The sequence below is a fragment of the Giraffa tippelskirchi genome, chromosome 10, assembly GCF_054371585.1.
Source record: "Giraffa tippelskirchi isolate mGirTip1 chromosome 10, T2T-mGirTip1v1.2.pri, whole genome shotgun sequence".
NCBI classification, from domain to species: domain Eukaryota; kingdom Metazoa; phylum Chordata; class Mammalia; order Artiodactyla; family Giraffidae; genus Giraffa; species Giraffa tippelskirchi.
This window is the reverse complement of record NC_137284.1, coordinates 81930911-81952882: the sequence shown is the minus strand read 5'-3', so window position 1 is coordinate 81952882 and position 21972 is coordinate 81930911. Positions and strand designations below refer to the sequence as shown.

The 21972-nt window shown below is 35.3% G+C and overlaps 1 protein-coding gene across 4 annotated transcripts in view; it reads left to right on the top strand.

The window, feature by feature from the left end:
- The window catches only part of LOC145524398 (uncharacterized), a 1208145-nt gene that overhangs the window by 33253 nt on the left and 1152920 nt on the right, over positions 1-21972 (top strand). For 3 of the 4 annotated variants that reach the window (XR_014067465.1, XR_014067477.1, XM_081536537.1), the window contains one exon: positions 1006-1095. The exons of the other annotated variant lie outside the window; for it this stretch is intronic. The gene's annotated coding sequence lies outside the window, so the exon portion shown is untranslated. The remainder of the gene's footprint in view (positions 1-1005; positions 1096-21972) is intronic. 4 annotated transcript variants of the gene reach the window in all.

Below are 21972 nucleotides of genomic sequence, written 5' to 3'. Positions count from 1 at the left end.
CCTCTCTGGATTTTCACTTTCTTGTGTGTAAAATATAGATAACAATTATACCTGCTTTATCCACGTTGTCTTATTCTAAGAAGGAATTTAAAAGATAGTAAATATATATGGGCTTTGTAACATTTAAGGAGACTACAAATTTAAAATTAATGTTTTACTTTCACCTGATAAAGAGACAATGCTGTTTGAAAGACAACTATTGAGATGATGTTGACACAGAATGAAAGGCGTTCTCTCCTTCTTTGATCCAAGTAGAGTGATCACTTAAACTCATGGTGCAATCAGTTGGTTCAGGTCACAGGGGCCAAGACCTTATTATTAAGAATTATGTTGCACAAACTGTAGGACAAAGATTTCAACAGAAAACTGAGTCAGACCAGTGAATAAGTCAGAGAAGCAAACAGCACTTCTTTTTTAATAAGGGTCAGGGTCAGATAGAAAAGTGATGGGAGAGTCCAGAGGGCTTTGGCCTCAAATCTTTTCAAGCAGACCTGCACTCCAATATCAAGGCTGCAGCAGAGAAATAGTCAAAACTAGCATGGATCTCATTTAACCATCATCTAGAAGAAATAATGAGTCCTTGTCTAAACTGTCCATTGATTAACCAGGCAGTTTTATTTTGGCCAGAAGTAGACCATGTTTGGCCAGAATTCGACCCTTATAGCAGAAAGCGAAGCAGAACTAAACAGCCTCTTGATGAAAGTGAAAGAGGAAAGTGAAAAAGTTGACTTTAAACTCAACATTCAGAAAACTAAGATCATGGCATCTGGTCCCATGGTGCAAATGTCATTGTCTTGTAAAAGTTATTTATGGGTTGGCAGATTTTGGTCTAACTTCTTGATAGCACTTGATAGGGAAAGCTATGCCCTTTATTTCAGAAGCACACTAATGGCCTGGCTTTTCATTTCCATAAAAATCACACAGACTGGGACTGTTTATAAATTGCTGAATATTAGAGCTTAAAGGAAACCTAGAGATAATTTTACCTTTATTTTTACTTTATAGGTAAAGGAACTGAAGTCCAGAAATTTAAATATTAATAATTTGTCTAAATACCTGCAGCCATCTAGATGTAGAGGAAACCCTGGAATCCTGGTAGGTGACTGGTGCTGTGTTCTTTACACTGTAGCACAATTCTTCTTCTCAGAGAAGGTCACTTTGTAACTTAAAGTACATTGCTTCATGTGTTAGTGGAAATATGGAATGGGAATGTTATAACTGAAAGTAATTATACAGTTCACCTAGCAGAATTTCTTATTTTGCGGTTAGGAAAACTGAGGCCCAGAAGATGTGCATAATGCAGTAGCAAACTTGGCTAAACTGATGCATGTAGGAGAATATGCACATTTTATCTGATTGAGTATTAGCTATATCATTGTTTAGTAGATCATTTTGTTCACATATGAGCAAAAACTCAATCACACCTGTGTTTATCCTTTTTCCTCTCTTTTCCAGTACTTTTTCCCTGCCCCAAAAGATTGTTTGAATATTATAGAGAATTATACTTGTTAGCGTAATGATGATATCTTTTGTAACCCTCAAACTTCTGTGTCCTAACACAATTAATTATGGTTCATATATTAGTCAGCTAGATTCAGTTGTTTGCAGTTTGTGGGCAATTTTATTCTCTGTGTTTGGTACGGGGTGGATTTCCCAAGTGGTGCAGTGGTAAAGAATCTACCTGCTACTTCAGGAGATGCAAGAGATGCAGGTTCAATCCCTGGGTGGGGAAGATCCCCTGGAGTAAGAAATGGCAACCCACTCCAGTATTCTTGCCTGGAAAAATTCTATGGACAGAGGAGTCTGATGGGCTACAGTGCTTGCAGTCACAAGAGTCGGACACAATGGAGCAACTGAGCACGTGGATATTTAGGGAAATTGAGCTGCTTCTATCTTGTGGTTCTTTCATCCCCTAAAACCTGGAGTTCTGTTCATTCAGCTGGTAGAAAAGGAAAGTGGAGATAGCATGCCCTTTTTTTGGCTTATTTTGTTTTATTTGTTTTGTTTATTTAAATTTTATTTATTTACTTCTGGCTGTGTTGAGAGCTCGTTGCTGCACATGGGCTTTCTTTAGTTTCTGCGAGAAGTGCCTCCTCTCTAGTTGCAGTGCATGGTCTTATTCCGGTGGCTGTTCTTGTTGCAGAGCATGGGCTCTAGAGTATGTCCTCAATCATTGTGGTATATGGTAGGCCTAGCTGCCCCAAGGCCTGTGGAATCTTAAAAGACCAGGAGTTGAACCTACGTCCCCTGCATTGGCAGGCAGATTCTTAACCAGGGAAGTCCGACATGCCCTTTTAAAATGCTTTGGCCCTTATAAGCACACATTGATTCTTTTGTGTTTCATTAGGACCATCTATCATACAGCCCCTTCTATTTTTTTTTTTATTTTTTTTTTTATAAATTTATTTATTTTAGTTGGGGGCTAATTACTTTACAATATTGTAATAGTTTTTGCCATACATTGACATGAATCAGCCATGGGTTTACATGTGTTCCCCTTCCTGGACCCCCCACCCACCTCCCTCCCCATCCCATCCCTCTGGGTCAACCCATTGCCCCGGCCCTGCACCCTTGTCTCATGCATTGAACATGGAATGGTGTTCTGTTTCACATATGATAATATACATGTTTCAATGCTATTCTCCCAGAACGTCCCACCCTCACCATACAGCCCCTTCTAGGTGCCAGGAGGACTGGACTGAAATATTCAGTGATAATTCTGCATAGTTAATGGAAAGACAGTTTTCTATAGACAACTCTCCACCTCTTGTGAAAGACTACATAAGTAATGTGCTTCGATATTTCTGTTTCTTGAGTGTTAGCTCTGCCTACGAATGTACTTTGTCTCTTCAGTAGTGTCCAACTGTTTCCAACCCTATAGACTATAGCCCACCAGGCTTCCCTGTCCATGGGGATTCTCCAGGCAAGAATACTGGAGTGGGTTGCCATGCCCTCCTCCAGGGGATCTTCCTCACCCATGGATAGAACCCAAGTCTCATGTCTCCTGCACTGACAGGTGGGTTCTTTACCTACTAATGGGTCATTCCAAATATTGCCTCCTAATGGATGATAGTAGACTTTGGGCTCATATTCAGGCATTGGACCTAATGATATAAATTTTCTAAAACTGTTCTTCTTGCTATGGTTTTTGTTTCAGTATAACAGGAACACAAATGAAATGAAATTCATTATTTTATGTTGAAACTTATCAATCTCTGTCTATAAATAGCAAGTCATGTAATGGATCTCTTATTACACCATGGAAACTGTTATGTTTTACTAGTTTTTCTACAGAATCAATCATGTTTTACTAAATACACAAGTTTATATTTTCAACTATGGCATAAAAAGATCTTCTAACTAATAATGTAGAACATGAGTTTTTATGTTTTGCAAACCTGAAGAGCAAATGACCTTTATGCAAGACATCTATTTTTTAAACATCATAGAAGTGATGAAATTGGGCTATTTTGGTTATCACCACTTTCATACACAGTCCTGAACCAGGGGAAGGTTGGTCGTCATCAGTAGCAGAAGCAGCAATACCTCCATTTGTGTCTTAATTTACACAAGTCAAACTGCTGTAGGTATTACAGAAGGGAGGTTTAAAAAGCCTCTTGTATCCTCTACAGCTAGGGTTAGGCTGGGTCCTAAAATCTTGTAGTGTCAAAGATACTGGGGCAATCTCATCCTAACATTGCCTCAGTTATGAGGGTAACACTTCACAAGTAGACCTTATGGTTCTGTGTTAGAGGAGTGCACAGCATCCTAGCAGAAAATTTTGTGATTGTAGTCCATGATATGGAGAAAGTAGTAATTCAGGAGAATGTTTATTTCTGTAAAAATGCAAAGAAATACAGTATACATTAGAGAAAATGACTCTTTAAATCTCAGCTGATGTTTATTGACTGTTTTGCAAATTTAGAGCAAAATAAGAATGTAAACAGTACCAGTATTGCCCTCATCTGTTTAGGCAGCTTAGTAATCTGAATCAACACGAAGATCTTAGGGTTGCTTCTTATGAAGTCACACTTATTGGTCTGTAAGCTCCTGCAGCATTCTTAACTCCTCTTGACAACGTGTTACTATTTATAACACAAACACCTACACCAATTTATAGAAATTAAATAGGCCAGTAGCTACTGTCCTATTTTGAAATTCTCTCTGCTTACAAGCAGCATTAAAGTAAAAGACTATTTTTCTGTAATTTATAGTCACCTTCCTATTCAGCAATCATTACATTAATATTTCAAATTAATCTGCTTGCTCACACAAAGTAAATTTAGAAATTTAGAAATAATTAGTCCAATTCATTGTGTTTCAAACTGAACTAGATAGATAGAATAGCATTTTTCTAATAATCAGAATTTTTATGCTAGAAATCAGGATAAAGAATCAGGATATTATTTCCTTGGTTTTTTTGATAGTGCACAGCTAAAGAAAGATTCTGATTTTCTAAATCATCCACTGTGTACCTACAGTTCAAGCTAATACACTTCACAGTTTCTTGGGCAGAAGATGTTCATATGTGATCAGAGATAAAGTTTCTCTCCTTATTAACTGAATTTTCTTATTTTAAAGGTCATATTCAAAAGTTTGCCTTGTGTTGTTTAATTTTAATGTTTTCCAAGGCTTAAATCACTCAGGGTATAACTTGAGGTGTTTCAGGATGTTTTTTCAGGTGCCTTTTTGGATAGCTATAAATAAGAAGAGATAGGACATATGTACTCAGCTAGAAAGTATAATAATATATTGATATACTATATTTATTTCAAGGAAAGAAATGGAATTTTCTCTTTGCGCTTGCAACAAGATAGAGTTAATAAATATTTGTTGAAAGAATGAAGAAAAAGGGAAAAAATAATTTGGGGAAAAGCAACAAAATATCAAAAATAAAACCAACTGAAACTCCAGTACAAAATGGTAGTTTAATCTATACCCAATCAGACCTTCCTCTATGTGCAAATATATTCACATTAATTTGTTTTTAATGTAAAATATGTTCATATATACTGCAATATAGTAGATTTTCACTCAAAAACAATAAAACAATTATTTCCTAATCAATATCTACTTCAAGTTGTTTTTAAAACTCTGTAATATCCCATTTTATGACTGTAAAGCTACTGTTCATTCAATCCTATATTGTGGGACATCAGGTGATTTCCATTTTTAAATTTGTATATAGCATGAAACCTTTTTTACTATAATTTCAAATTATATATGTTCCGATTGTCTTAGGCAAGTTTCCTTAAGACAAATTCTTGAAATTGGTGATTCAAAAGACATCTTGTAGCTTATAAGGACTTTTTTCAGTTATTTCTTTTTTTTTTTATTTTTGTAATTTGATAGGGATTGCATTGAATCTGTAGATTGCATTTGGTAGTATAGTCATTTTCACAATATTGATTCTTCCTACCTAGGAACATGGAATATCTCGCCATCTGTTTATGTCATCTTTGATTTCTTTCATTAGTGTCTTATAATTTTCTGTGTACAGTTCTTTCATCTCCTTAGGTAAGTCTTAATTGAGGAAGAACATTATGATGTGACCTTTCTGTTACACTTTTTTAGATGTGGAAATAGCATGTTCAAGTAGCCAAAAAAGGAGGAGAGAGGTCACTAACTAGGATATGAAATTAGCTCCCCATCATGTTACTCTCTCAATAAAACCTACTTTAATAATAGAGACACTGTAACTTCCCACTCTGTTGATTTCTGATTTGTTTGAATATTTACTAGTCATTAAAAAACAAAACAGTAGCAAGAAAATGATTTTCTAATTAGCTAATCATAGATTTTCATGCAAGTATCCTAACAACTGCTTCATTGTAAAGGAAATTTAATGATTTTAAACACTCTATATATAATGATATTAACCATTAAATATAATGATATTAAACATCATGTGTTTAAACATATTAAAAATTATATAGGTATTGACAGTAACTGTAATATATAATAATATTGAAATATATATATATATATATATTATGAGTTAGAATTTAAGGTTGTTGAGGATTTCCTAGTTTTGAATTACTTAAGTGTCTTCTACCTTTCACCCTGCAATGCAAATACATATTGACTGGAATAAAGCCAGCAAAACTGGTATTCTCTGAATGACAAGGTGCCTATCCTCTTTATGGCAATATTTTTAAACCCATACTTCATTTTGGTAAATACAAAATCTGACTCCCTTTCCTCTTCACCACAAGATCCTGTCCTTATCCACAAAGATTTTTGTCAGGATTCATTTTGAATAGTTCATATCATGAAGACAATACATTAGTTTCCTATTCCAAACACAAAATTATATATTGGCTATGCATTTCATACCACAGGATCTGTAGCATTTCCTCTTCAAGAATCACCGCTCTTGATTTTCCAGTGGAAAAAGAACAATTTGTTCTTATGATTTGTGACTCTTCCTCTTCTCTTTTCTCCTTTCATTTCCCCTTTCTCTTTCTCTTTCTGAAGGATACATTTTTATTGCTTTTGGGGAAGGGGTGGAGGGAACAGGGAACAAAGTGTGAACTCACCTGGAGGTTCAGCCTGGTGAGGGATGTTGAGAACCAAGACAGAATGAGGCAGCCAACCTGTGACGGGGTGGGGTGGCCTGGTGTGTGACATCACTCTGGAGGGATGGCTTGCTATGGGGTTTCAAAGAACAAGTAGGCTGAGATGTTTATACGTGGGCTGAATTACCCTGGGATATTAAAACCTGAATGGGGAGAAGATGGTGTTTATCTTAGTGCAAGATAAACAAGGTTTGCACGTAGTGGCTGGGTAGCTGTGACAATGAGACATTGGTTCATATGCAGAATGAGTTAAATATGTTAGTAAATTAAGAATAATGAGACCTCAGCTTCCCACTATTAGAGAAGGAAGTTACAAATACAAAGAAGGAGAAGACTAGAATAAACCCTGTGATGTGATTGTAAGTGGAATGTGAACTCATGGACCTCAATAACTATGGATTTAGAAATTATTTCAAATGTAAATATATGTGTATATAAAAATATGGTTATTAATAAAGAAACTTATGTAAATGTAAGTATTTAAATATTAATACAGTTAATATGTGGACACAAGTATTTATCTATATACATATATTCTCATGGGGAGGGCCTTGGCACAGTAAGCTTGCCAACATTTTCATATTACTGGAAATTGAAGTTAGGTAAGGACTGTTTTAGATTTCTCATTTCCTTGTTTATCTGGGTAGTTCTCATGACCCCTTTTCATGTTACTTCCAGTGTGTGATTTTCATTTGGGAGGATTTGCTTCTGAAATGTTGTATTGTGTGAGTAATGGTTTGTTCTATTTGGATGCTGGAAAATAACTGGTTTATCAATAGACATTCAATGAAACAGTAACCAGTTGACTACAACTATACAGTTGAATGTATGTGTATTCAATGATTTTTCCTTTATATTATGGCTTTATTTTCATTTGTTATTTTTTGTATTTAGAAAAATCTCTCATTTTGTAGTTTCTATAAATGCTTTTGAATATGAAGATTTTGATAAAAAGACACATGTTTTATAAGAAAGAACGTGAAACATATATAGTGAGTTATATTTTCTGAAACATGGATTTGTTTTTCTACCATTTATGTTATCTTAATGTGTGTGTGTGTGTGTATGTATACACTGGGCTTCTCATATATATGTTAGTCACCAAGTCATATCTGACTCTTTGCAACCCCGTGTGTATACACACACATATATATTGTGTCTCTTGCTATATATATATATATATATATATATATATGTCCTATACATATATTTTTACTGAATTGGCTATTAACAAGCCATATCTAGCGACACTGAAAGTTTAAAGGTTTTTCTGGATAACCATCAACAAGTTTGATGTAGGTAATTATTCAGTCTAATTGACAGAAAAATTATGACAACTTCAATTGTGTTCATCTGCTTGGACTGCCATAGCAAAATACCACAGATTGAGTGGCTTAAACAACAGAAAGATATTTCCTCATGGTTCTGGAGGTAGAAGTCTGAGATCAAGGTGTTAGCTAGTTGATTTCTGGTGAAGTCACTGTTTTCTGACTTGTACACAGCCACCTTCTCACTACGCCCTTATGTTCCTTTTCCTTCTTGTGTACATGAGGAGAGAGAGCAAGTGAGCTCTCTAATGTCTCTTCCTATAAGGATGCTGATCCTAATGAAACAGGGCCACACCCTTATAACTTTATTTGATCTTAATTACTTCCTTAGTGACCCCATCTCAAATATAGCCATACTGTTGCTTGGATCTTTGATGTATGAAATTTGGTGGGGAACACAAACATTCACTTCACAACATCAATATTAATAGGAATTAATTTCTTCTTTAGTTGTGTTTATTTTTAAAAAATCTATCAATTGCATAAATTTGTAGACATTGGATTGAGGAAATCTGATTTGCAGACACACTTAATGAAATTTATTTTTTGCAATCAATATTTACTAACAATTTTATTTCTAAAATTTAGCTTACTAATATAATCCAATAAATTGCAATGATATATATATGTTCAAAACTTTTCATTTCATCATTAAAATATAAGAAAACATTATAAACAAATGAAAACTCCATTTCTATGTGACCAATTATGTAAATGTTAAAGTATTAATATAGTGAAAAAACAACTGTTTAAAAGAATATGAGAGATATATATTACTGATATGAGCATATGGTTAATCTATATTTTATTGCAAAAGACATGGTCTAAGAGATTTATTTATATAAATCTAAGGATTTGTGTATATATAGTGGCAGTACTAGGTATATGCAAGGAAATGTATGTAAATACAATATATATCCTAGAAGGAGACTAGAATAAAAGAGTTCAGTGGGAGACATTTTATGTTTTAGGTTATACTTTAATTTTTAAATTATGTTTACTATGAGTATATATTATCTTTTGAAAAAATTTTCAAAAGATTTTCTATAACTGGTTAGGATCATTAAGTAGAAGGAGGTGGGAGCCATGGGTCCCACAAAGCTTACTGTATTTAGCAGCTTATTTAGCTCTAACACAGAGACCTAGTATTAAGCACATGTTTAATAACTACAGTTTTTTCAGGATTTTATGTTGACTTTTTCTGACAGATAAAGCTGTGAAGTTATCTTAAGCACTGTGAACTAAAAAACTGTAAAAAACAAGAGTGCTATTGAAGACAAAGAGAAACATCAGCAATTAGTACATTCATGCTATGTCAACATTTATTTTGCTGCCACGTATATCTTGAATTTTACTACAGCATGTTGCATTGGCTTGTTTTAAGTTTTTGATGTTAATGTGCATTTCTAAACAAGCAAAAAATAAATTTTTTGATTTTATGTTGAGCACATAATTTCCTAAGATATTAACTATATTGCCTGGAAAGTTTCACTTGCTATATCCTATAAATATAATAGACATATAAGCCCGTACAAATAAGACTATAAAACTTCCACATTGTACTAATTTTGATTTAAAAGCAGGAGAAATGTTTCTTAAATTACATTTATGGATTCTTTTTCACCAATTTATCATGAAATTGTCAGAATCCTTGTTTAGCCCCTCCCCATCAAATTCTCATATTTTTCTACAAGTGCATTATTAATACTTTTGTCTACAGTGTTAAGTCTGTTTAAAATTCCATGGCTTTCATATGCTTTATTCGTTCTCTCTGCTGTAAATATTCTTTTCCAACTTGGATTTATATGACAGCCTATTAAACATGAAGTTTTTTCTTTTATTCACTTTAGAGGTGGGATCAAGAGTTCAGTTTCAAGGAAAAAAAAGAAAACCTAAGATATAGGCTTTCCATCTTTTTTTTTTTTGGTTTGACAAATTAAAATGGCAACTTCATGTTGCACATGAAAATAATAATCATGAGTTTTTTTCAGCTTCAATCCAGAGATAATTCAGTATCCTTATTTTTTAGTTCACATTCTTATTAAATGACACACTTAACTGTATACTCAGTGACCTCTTTCTTTTCTTAAATATAAAATTAAACTATAAATGATAGTAAATATTCTTTCAATTTCTGTGGTTGTGGAAGATCCCCAGATAGCATATTTGCAGATTTTGTGGTAGTTGTGGTAGCAGAAAAAGGATTCTGAACTCATAGTTTTCTTTGATGAAATGGTTATATGAAGGAAAAGGCAGTTTTCCAGTTTCAACATTGAAAGCTTAAGATACTGATTTTTTTTTCTGTTTATATCCAAGAAAAGTCTTTGTATTATAAGCCAAAGATTTTCATCAAATTAAGTGTATTGTTTAAAGTGAAGGTTAAACATGGTCTCCTTTGTGGTATAGAAAGACTATAGAGGGCAAGGGCAGATGTTTTCAAAGTACATGCCATATAGCCTTTTATTGAGTTTATATTGTGGAAATTTATGGTACTGTAAAAATTTATCTAGACATCAGTGGATAACTGATGGTAAATGAAAAAACTCTGTGGTTCCTTATAAGGCATGTGCATTAAGCACAATGACCTTTGTGGTCTTTCAAATAAAAATAATGTATAATTGTAAAAACAATAATTGAGATACTTTTCTACAGCTTATTTTTTTTTGAAAAATGATATTGAGTTAATTATCTCTTTATCCTTTGTATTTCATTTTTTTAAATTGCGAAGCACTTATCCTCTTGGAAAATATTTAAAAACTGTAAATGTTCTGTCTTATAAAGTATAGGAACTAGGGCTGAAAATGTTTGGACACAATCAAAATATCCACATCATTATTCTTTGAAACGTTGTCAATTTATGTGACATTTAATTTGAAACATACGTAATATATGTAATGAATATAAGTAATTTTAAAGTCTACAGATTAAAACTTTGTATTCCTTTAGTAGAAGGCATATATGATGAATTTCAAAAATTAGAGTTCTCTTTATCTCTTTGTTGTGAAGAAATTTTTAAAGTAAGACCTCATTATATATAAGTGCAATTTCAGGTTCACTGTGCAATAATACAAAATTCTTTTGTTTGTTTGTGTTCAACATCTTTTTCTAAGGCAAATCACATTAAAAACAAATATTAAGTTTGGCAATAGATATGTGAATCAAATAATTTATTAATTAAGATATTATTCCTGCCTTCCTCATTAATTTTATACTAACCAAGCTGGCAAAGAGACACAGGAAAACATTCATTTCTAATATTTTTTATTATAATATTTGAAATTGGTCATAGACACAATGTTGCTATACATTTTATAAACTTTATACAGGAAAGCAAAAAGTATTTTTACTTAAAACTATGACTTTTTTCTACATACCTTTGAATATTTGATGTTCACCATACTGAGAGATATTTGAGGGGGTTTCTATTTTTGTTTTTCTCATCAAACATTTGTCATGAAAGTTAATATGTATCCTGCATACTATAAATTTGTATCTGAATAATTTCAGCAAACCAGATAAAACAAAGAAGCACAATTATCCAGATATTTTTCTACCATAAATGTCTGTTTTCTGAGTGATGACTTTATTTTCATTCTAACCACATGATTGTCATCCACTAAGCATTGTGTGTATTCAAAAATGGAACAAACCATAGATATCTATATTTATATCTATACCTATATATATGTATACATGTAGAGAGAAAGAGTGATTGAGAAAGAAGTGAAACAAGAGGTAGAAGGAGGGAGAGAGAAAAAGAGAGAGAGAGACAGACAGACATGCAAGATTTAACAAAAATCTACTGGTACACATTGGTATTTGCTTCCAATGTAGGATCTGGAAATCTCATCAGATAGCTGGTGTTGATGCCTTCCAGGCTGCAGAGTTGAAATTCTGCTCTTTCTTCATACAATCTTTTGATTCTGTTCTTTTCTTTGACCACCCACATGTTTTGGAGAATTGTTTTTCAAAAGGACCTAGTGATCCTTTATTCTTTTGATCTTTTGTTTTACCTCCTCTAGTCTCTCTCTCTCTTTTTTTTTTTGCCATTTTTGTGATGCTATAGTTTATGAGTGTAGAGATGAGAGAATTATGAAAAAGATGAAGAGAGAAGAAGTCATGTACCTACTGTGACTCATTGCTCTAGGTTAAGAGGCAAACAACAACACACTAAACCTAGTAAGTGCCTTGAGACCTATTTGTTTCCAACAATGTTAATCCTAGAGGACAACTGAGTTGTCCACTTTATATAAAGCCTTACCTGGCACAGCATATTGGCTTCAACATACTCTGTAGGAATCCCTGGACAGTTTCAATGTTTTTTCATTCAGTTGACTTCCTAAATAAAATAAAACCTCAATTTATTTCTTTTTTTATTCTAAGTGTCATTCACTATAAGAAGAAAAGTTCAGTTATAAAATAGCACTCTTCTACATTTTAACAACAACAAAAAAATATGTCACCATTGTTTAGAAATCGTGAAATCACATAGTCTTAAGCTTTCAGAAGATAGACATCTTTAAACAATATTGGCTTATGAGATAATCCTTTTGTCTTAGAAAGATTTTGCCAACTATAATTTCATTGTCAGAGTACATGAAATATTTTTAAAATATGCTTAATATGCTGCATTATTAAATGTGTTTTGATTCATTGCTAATTTTTAAAATGTCCTCCAGTAACGAAATATTTGATTCAATAAAAGTATATAAAAATATTTTCCATATTCAAGAACATTCACTAAGAGTAGGATTTCTACCCTACTGGATCTTATCCACAAAAAGTTATCTTTTAAAAAATAATTATTTTTAATAAAAGCTTCGTTGCTAAACTCCAAATAGCACATTTACTGTTTGTTAACATGTGTCCAACTTTAATATGAGTATATCTTTAAGTGTCTATGATGAAAAATCAAAATAAAGTGAGAAACGTTTTATAGTTCTGTTTTATCTTGCTAGTATTCCAAATGGAACACTGGAAATGATTAAATGTAAAAACTCTTCCAATAACCAATTACATATTTGTCATATTTAGAATTTTCCCCTTTCCTTAATCAGCATTTCTGATCTAACATAATTCTATTTCTGTTGCTCCCCTTATTCCTGCTGATCATTTTTTTCAAACTACTCACTTTGCCAGCGTACTTCTTACTTTCTACCACATCATTTGCAGCCTGTTTTTAAATTTAAGCAAGCTTTGGTGTACATTTGCTTTTCAAGAAAAATCTCATCTTAAGTGCTTTGAGTAAGACCTAGTTATCTTGAATGGTAAAACTCAGATACCTTTTGTTTCTCTGGTTCATTTATTGACAATCAGTCTACTTTCCTCTTCCCGTTAGTACTTCCAGATCACTCCCCAACAAAGTGGCTTTGACTGTTCGTCTGTATCTCTGCCTCTTAATCAATGGCCTCCTTTTCCTTCTCACTCCCTCCAGTTCTTCAGTCTGATTTTTGCCACCATAAAGTTCTTCTGTGGCTCACTCTGCCTTTCTTCACTAAGCCTTATAGAGCCTTTCCAGAGTCACATGCTTCTATGATGATCAACCCATTTCAATCATGGCATTGCTTAAACCATAAGGATCAATTTTTTCCTTCACTTACTTTACTAAAATCAGAATCATGGACTTCTCTCCATTGTGTTCTGTGTTAATTATGGGCTGCTCTTTGGCTTCAGTGCATATTCATGGAATCAGTCCTCCATAGGTCCTCAATGTTGACAGTACATTTAATTACAAACAGTGCTTCAAATCACTTTTTTTTTTAATAAATTTATTTATTTTAGTTAGGGGCTAATTACAATATTGTAGTGGTTTTTGCCATACATTGACATGAATCAGCCATGGGTTTACATGTGTTTCCCATCCTGAACCCCCCTCCCACCTCCCTCCCCATCCTATCCCTCTGGGTCATCCCATTGCCCCAGCCCTGAGCATTTGTCTCATGCATCAAACCTGGAATGGTGTTCTGTTTCACATATAATAATATACATGTTTCAATGCTATTCTCCCAGAACGTCCCACCCTCACCTTCTCCCTCAGAGTCCATATCCTCAGTCATTTTTGCTTGCTAAAGCAATCAACATATCTTGTTTCCTGTATTGCAGAAACTGAGATCATCTAATGTGAGAAGTTTTAATATTTCTCTTCTTCTCAGTATTGATCTAGTTTTTCTTATGAAGATTAAAACTCTTAATTAATGTGCTGAGGCCCTTAGCTTATTTAATTTGAATTTGGCAGATCTTCTCTCTTCTTTAGCTGTTGGCTCTCTATGTGCATGCTTAGCTCACCTCTACATCAAAATGCCTTCCCTCAAACCTTCTAATTTCTCATGCAGTCATTAAATGATCCTCCTTTCTCTCAGTGTCAAAGGGCACAAGAGAGTAATCTCTACTTGCCTCTTGGATTTTCTTATCCCCACTCAGCTTTCCTTTCATCTCCTGTTGCAACAAACTCAACAAGAACAACTTCTTCCTAATAGTGTGCTTTGGTTCCAGCCATCGAACACTTTGAGCTCAGTTCCTGTGATATTTTACACCTTTTCATTCCTTTTTAAGGAGTGTTCCTTCCTTGATATATTGGGAGTTATTCTTGTAAATCTTTTTCTAGTTCTTTCACTATGCCTTTCTTTCTTTTGCATCTTTATAGGTTTCCCCCTTTCTCTGCCATAAATGTAAGCACTCTCAGAATTCTACTTTTCCTTCTTCTTTCTCCAGTTCCTTTATTATGTGGTAATATTTACTCCATTTTCTATATCCATCATGTTTGTGTAGATTTGTTCCAAATACATTTCCAGGCCAACATCTCTACTAAACTCCAGAAACATATATCAAAGGGCTACTTGAATTATCCATCCTGGTGTGTTGTGAGCACTCAGAACACAACCACAGCAATTCCAAATTAATCATTAATTTCCATGAAGTGGACACTTTGTTTTTGTTTTTAAAAGATATTATAAGTTTCTTACATCCCCTTGTGTAAACCTGACCTTCACTAATTTTGTCCAGTTATTGATGTTGTTGTGTAGAGGGAAGAAGGGGAAGATATCTGCATTCATCTTGGATGGGGCATGGTGGGGGAGTTTTACTGGTTTGGACAGCTGATACAGAGAAAGAGATAAAACAACAGCAAGAATGAATATAACAACAAAAGCTTCTACTTCTACAAAATAGTAGGCTTGTACTTCAAAAATATAATTGTGAAAGACGAGAGGTTGTAGAACTCTTCCAGATTAAAGGAGACTGAAATGACAGGGCAACCAAAGATAATGCAAGAGTCTGAGCTGGATCCAGATCAGGGGAAAAGGCTATAAATGACCTTATTGGGATATCTGTTAAAATACTGAATGAAGAAAGTATATTAGATAATAGTATCTCATTAAATTCCTTAGTTTAATAATTGTATATTGGTAAATGTTGGAGAATGTTGTTGTTAGCTATATAACAACCAAAAGTTCCTAGAGGTAAAAAGAACTGCTACCTACAGCTTTTAAATGTTTCAAGAAAAAGTAAAAGCTTCAACTAAAGTTTTTCATGTTTCTGGGGGTAGAGAGGATGTGATTGCTGAGAGAGCACTGAGGGCCAGCTCCCAAGATGAAGGACTTAGTATCTAACACTTAAGTGTTATCTTTGTAATGATCCTGGACATGCTCTGAAGATTGTGATAAAGAAGAGAATGCTGGAAGCTTTAGTCAAGTGTTGGAAAAGGGCAAAGAGATATAAGCCCAAACCTTCCCTGGGAGGAACCAAAGTAGATTTCACATCATACTGTCAGCAGAATATTCTCCTTCAGTGCTGCTGAAGCCCAAAAGAAAGCAACTCTGAAGCAGAAACAGAAAGATAAGTAAAAGATTGTGCAGAGATGGGTGGTCCTATTGCAAATGACAGCAGCCCTGGAATTGCTCACTGGCAAACATTTAACTATCTTGAATGACAGTTACTTAAAGGTTGCATCTAGTGTGACTTAAGCATAGATTAACCCAGAAAAACTCTTGAAAGGCTTATAAAGTTAAAATTTCTTCCTCTTAATCATGGATAGAGACAAATAACTACCCAGCATACTATTTAATTTCAGAGAAATCATGTTAAAAGATCTTAAAATAGTTTTAAAAAATTAAACTTATTAGGAATTTGTAATTAACATATACATACAACTCTGTTTTTGTTTAGTCACTAAGTGTGTTTGACTCTTTAGTGATCCCATGGACTGTAGCCCAACAGGCTCCTCTGTGCATAGGATTTCCAAGGCAAGAATACTGGAGTGGGTTGCCATTTCCTTCTCCAGGGGATCTTCCCAACCCAGGGGTTGAGCCTGTATCTCCTGCCTTAGCAGGTGTATTCTTTACTACCAAGCCACCTGGGAAGCCCACATACAACTATGTATTGATATAAATATAATCAACAAAGACCTACTGTATATCACAGGAAACTCTACTCAGTATTTTGTAATAACCTGTAAGGGAAAATAATCTGAAAATATAAATTATGTATATATTTACATACATATATACACTTATATTCATGTTTTATATATTTAAAACTGCATCACTGTGCTGTATACCTGAAACTAACATAACAATGCAAATCAATTATACTTCAATTTAAAATTAATAAAAGATGAAAATCATTTTGCAGTTCCAAGAAATAATGTGGTAGACCACATTTTTACTTTACTTTTTCTACTAGAATTTGTAGCTTGGCAAAACAAGGTCTGAAAAATAAGGGATGAAGGAGGGTCCCTTTGCACTACTACCATCCAGTTCTCTGTCATTTGTTGTTGTCCAGTCCCTAAGTCGTGTCAGACTCTACCACCCCATAGACTGCAGCACGCTAGGCTTCCCTGTCCTTCACTGTCTCCTGGAGTTTGCTCAGACTTGTGTCCATTGCGTCAGTGTAGCCATCTAACCATCTCATCCTCTGTCACCTCCTCCTCCTCCTGCCGTCAATCTTTCCCAGCACCAGGGACTTTTCCAGTGAGTTGACTCATTGCATTAGGTGGCGAAGTATTGGAACTTCAGCATCAATCCTTCTGATGAATTTTCAGGGTTGATTTCCTTTAGGATTGATTGGTTTGATCTCCTTGCTGTCCAAGGGACTCTCAAGAATCTTCTCCAGCAACACAATTTGAAAGCACCTAATAGCTCAGTTGGTAAAGAATCCACCTGCAATGTGGGAGACCTGGGTTTGATCCCTGGGTTGGGGAGATCTCCTGGAGAGGGGAAAGGCTACCCAATCCAGTATTCTGGCCTGGAGAATTCCATGAACTGTATAGTCCATGGGGTCACAAAGAGTCGGACATGACTGAGTGATTTTCACTTCACGTCTTCTTTCTTCAGCCTCAGCCTCCTTTATGGTCCAATACTCACATCTGTATGTGACTACTGGAAAAATTATAGGTTTGATTAGATGGATCTGTGTCAGCAAATTGATGTCTCTGCTTTTTAATACACTGTCTAGGCTTCTCATAGCTTTTATTCCAAGGAGCAAGCATCTTTTAATTTCATGACTGCAGTCATTGAAGTGATTTTGGAGCACAAGAAAAGAAAATCCATCACTGTTTCTACTTTCTCCCCATCTATTTGCCATGAAGTGATGGGGCCAGATGCCATGATCTTAGTTTCCTGAATGTTGAGTTTTAAGCCAGCTTATTCACTCTCCTCTTTCATCCTCATCAAGAGGTTATTAGGTATTCTTTGCTTTCTACCATTAGAGTAGTATCATCTGCATATCTGAGGTTGTTGATATTTCTCCCAGCAATTTTGACTCCATTCACCCAGCCTGGCATTTTGTATGATGTACGCTGCATATAAGTAAATTATCAGGGTGACAATATACAGCTTTGACATACTCCTTTACTAATTTTGAACCAATCCATTGTTCCAAGTCTGGTTCTATTGCTTCTTGACCTGTATACAAGTTTCTTAGGAGACAGGTAAGATGGTCTGGTATTCCTATCTCTTTAAGAATTTTCCACAAATTGTTGTGATCCACACAGTCAAAGGCTTTAATAGTCAAAGAGGTAGAAGTACATGTTTTTCTTGAATTCTCTTGCTTTTTCTATGATCCAAAGAATGTTGACAATTTGATCTCTAGTTCCTCTGCCTTTTCAAATCCAGCTTAAACACCTGAAAGTTCATGTATTGTTGAAGCCTTGCTTGAAAAATTTTGAGTAGTATCTTGCTAGCGTGTAAATAAGCACAACTGTACAGTAGTTTGATCATTCTTTGGCATTGCCTTTCTTTGGGATTGGAATGAAAACTGACCTTTTCCAGTCCTATGGCCTTTGCTATGTTTTCCAAATGTGCTGGCATATTAAGTGCAGCACTTTAGCAGCAGCATCTTTTAGGATTTGAAATAGCTCAGCTGGAATTCCATCCTCTTCACTAACTTTGTTCATAGTAATGCTTCCTAAGCGCCACTTGACTTCACACTCCAGGATGTCTGGCTCTTGGTGACTGACCATATCATCATGATTATCTGGATCGTTAAGACCTTTTTTGTGTATTTCTTCTGCATATTCTTGCCAACTCTTCTTAATCTCTTCTGCTTCTGTAAGGTCCTTGCCTTTTCTGTTCCCATCTTTGCATAGGATATTGTCTTGGTAACTCCAGTGTTCTTAAAGAGATCTTTAGTCTTTCTCATTCTATTGTTTTCCTGTTTATTTGCACTGTTTACTTAAAAAGCTTTCCTTACCTCTCCTTTCTATTCTTTGAAACTCTGCATTCAGTTGAGTATATCTTTTCCTTTCTCCCTTGCTTTGCTTCTCTTCTCTTCTCAGCTATTTGTAAGGCCTCCTTAGACAACCACTTCACCTTATTGAATTTCTTTTTCTTGGGATGGTTTTGAACACCACCTCCAGGAGGTTTGTTTTGAATGTTGCAAATCTTCATCAATAGTTCTTGAGGCACTCTGTCTACCAGATCTAATCTCTTGAATCTATTCATCACCCCCACTGTATAATCATAAGGAATTTGATTTGGGTCATACCTTAATGGTCTGAGGAGCAGGCCAAATTCAGACTTAAATTGAAGAAAGTGGGGAAAACTACTAGACCATTCAGGTATGACCTAAATTAAATCCCTTATGATTATACAGTGGAAATGAGAAATATATTTAAGGGATTAGATCTGATAGACAGAGTGCCTGATGAACTATGGATGGAGGTTCATGACATTGTACAGGAGACAGGGATCAACACCATCCCCAAGAAAAACAAATGCAAAAAAGTAAAATGGCTGTCTGAGGAAGCCTTACAAATAGCTGAGAAAAGAAGAAAAGAGAAAGGCAAAGGAGAAAAGGAAAAATATACCCATTTGAATGCAGAGTTCCAGAGAACAGCAATGAGAGATAAGAAAGCCTTCTTCAGCGATCAATGCAAAGAAATAGAGGAAAACAATAGAATAGGAAAGACTAGAGATCTCTTCAAGAAAATTAGAGATACCAAGGGAACACTTCATGCAAAGATGGGCACAATAAAGGACACAAATCGTATGGACCTAACAGAAGCAGATGATATTAAGAAGAGGTGGCAAGAATACACAGAAGAACTATACAAAAAAGATCTTCATGACCCACATAGTCACGATGGTGTGATCACTACCTAGAGCCAGACATCCTGGAATGTGAAGTCAAGTGGGCCTTAGGAAGCATTACTATGAACAAAGCTAGTGGAGGTGATGGAATTCCAGTTGAGGTATTACGAATCCTAAAAGATGATGCTGTGAAAGTGCTGCAATCAATATGTCAGCAAATTTGGAAACCTCAGCAATGGCCACAGGACTGGAAAAGGTCAGTTTTCATTCCAATCCCAAAGAAAGGCAATACCAAAGAATGCTAAAACTACCGCACAATTGTACTCATCTCACACGCTAGCAAAGTAATGCTCAAAATTCTCCAAGCCCGGCTTCAGCAATACATGAACCGTGAACTTCCAGATGTTCAAGCTGGTTTTAGAAAAGGCAGAGGAACCAGAGATCAAATTGCAAACATCTGCTGGATCATCGAAAAAGCAAGAGAGTTCCAGAAAAACATCTATTTCTGCTTTATTGACTATGCCAAAGCCTTTGGCTGTGTGGATCACAAAGAACTGTGGAAAATTCTTCAAGAGATGAGAATACCAGACACCTGACCTGCCTCTTGAGAAACCTGTATGCAGGTCAGGAAGTAACAGTTAGAACTAGACATGGAACAGTAGACTGGTTCCAATAGGAAAAGGAATATGTCAAGGCTGTATATTGTCACCCTGCTTATTTAACTTATATGCAGAGTACATCATGAGAAACGCTGGGCTGGAAGAAGCACAAGCTGAAATCAAGATTGTCAGGAGAAATATCAATAACCTCAGATGTGCAGATGACACCACCCTTAATGGCAGAAAGTGAAGAAGAACTAAAGAGCCTCTTGATGAAAGTGGAAGAGGAGAGTGAAAAAGTTGGCTTAAAGCTCAACTTTCAGAAAACTAAGATCATGGCATCTGGTCCCATCACTTCATGGCAAATAGATGGGGAAACAGAGGGAATAGATAGTGACACATTTTATTTTTGGGGGCCCCAAAATGACTGCAGATGGTGATTGCAGCCATGGAATTAAAAGACGCTTACTCCTTGGAAGGAAAGTTATGACCAAACTAGACAGCATATTAAAAAGCAGAGACATTACTTTGTCAACAATGGTCCATCTAGTCAAGGCTATGATTTTTCCAGTAGTCATGTATGGATGTGTGAGTTGGACTCTAAAGAAAGCTGAGTGCCGAAGAATTGATGCTTTTGAACTGTGGTGTTGGAGAAGACTCTTGAGAGTCCCTTGGACTGCAAGGAGATCCAACCAGTCCATCCTAAAGATCAGTCCTGAGTGTTCATTGGAAGGACTGATGTTGAAGGTAAAACTCCAATATTTTGGCCACCTGATGCGAAGAGCTGACTCATTTGAAAAGACCCTGCTTGATGTTGGGAAAGATTGAAGGCAGGAGGAGAAGGGGACGACAGAAGATGAAATGGTTAGATGGCCTCACTGACTCAATGGGCATGAATTTGGGTAAACTGCGGGAGTTGGTGATGGACAGGGAGGCCTGGTATGCTGCGGTTCATGAGGTCGCAGGGAGTCGGACACGACTGAGCAACTGAACTGAACTGAACTTAATGGTCTAGTGGTTTATCCTTCCTTCTTTTGTTAAGACTGAATTTTGCTATAAGGTTCTCATGATCAGAGCAACAATTAGTTCCAGGTCTTATTTTGGCTGACTGTACAGAGCTTCTCCAACTTTGGCTACAAAGAATATAATCAATCTTTTTCATAGATCTCATCTAGCAGAGATCAGATCTTTTCAAGCAGCCCTCAGGACCTCAGATAAACACTGATGCCTAAGGAATTTCTCAGCTGCTTAGGGAGTGAGCTGAGCTGATATGCACTAGCACAGGTGCGTATGTCGTTAACTGCAACGTGATCTTTAGACAGACTGGTGGTAACTGCGCTGAGGCTGCACAGTAGCCCTTTGGGCATAGTAAGGAAGAGAGAAATAATAGTGGTGGTGAATGGTTATTTTCTCTTCTCTAGCGAGATCCTCTGGGATTATGACAATTATCTTACTTCTGGGATAAATGTGTCCCTATAGTTTACATATAATGTTTATATATAAACATTATGTACATATATAAAATGTTACTTCTCTTACAAATTTGCTTATTGTTGTGAGTTCTTTGAGATGTATGAAAATCATTCTTGTCTAGTAGAATTTGAGTGTCCTACTAAATGTGTCAGAATTAAGGTATTTTATAAACCAAAGACTGAGTGCCCCTTATTCACTACTTAAAATTCATTTTTTCCTGAAAATAAATCTAAGTAACTAATGAGTAGAGAGTATTTTTAAAAGATAGCTAAGTCTGCTAATTTTATCGTATACCTATAATATCTTAGTTTTATGGCTATTTCTCAGAGAAGGAAGGTAATATTTAGAAGAGGGTATATATTCAAAGACAGGAATTTTTTGTTTGTTTGTTTTTCTGATGTAAGCCATCTGAGCAGGTATCAGCTGAGGATGAGGAGTCATTTGAAAGGCTTAAATCCATGATTTGAGT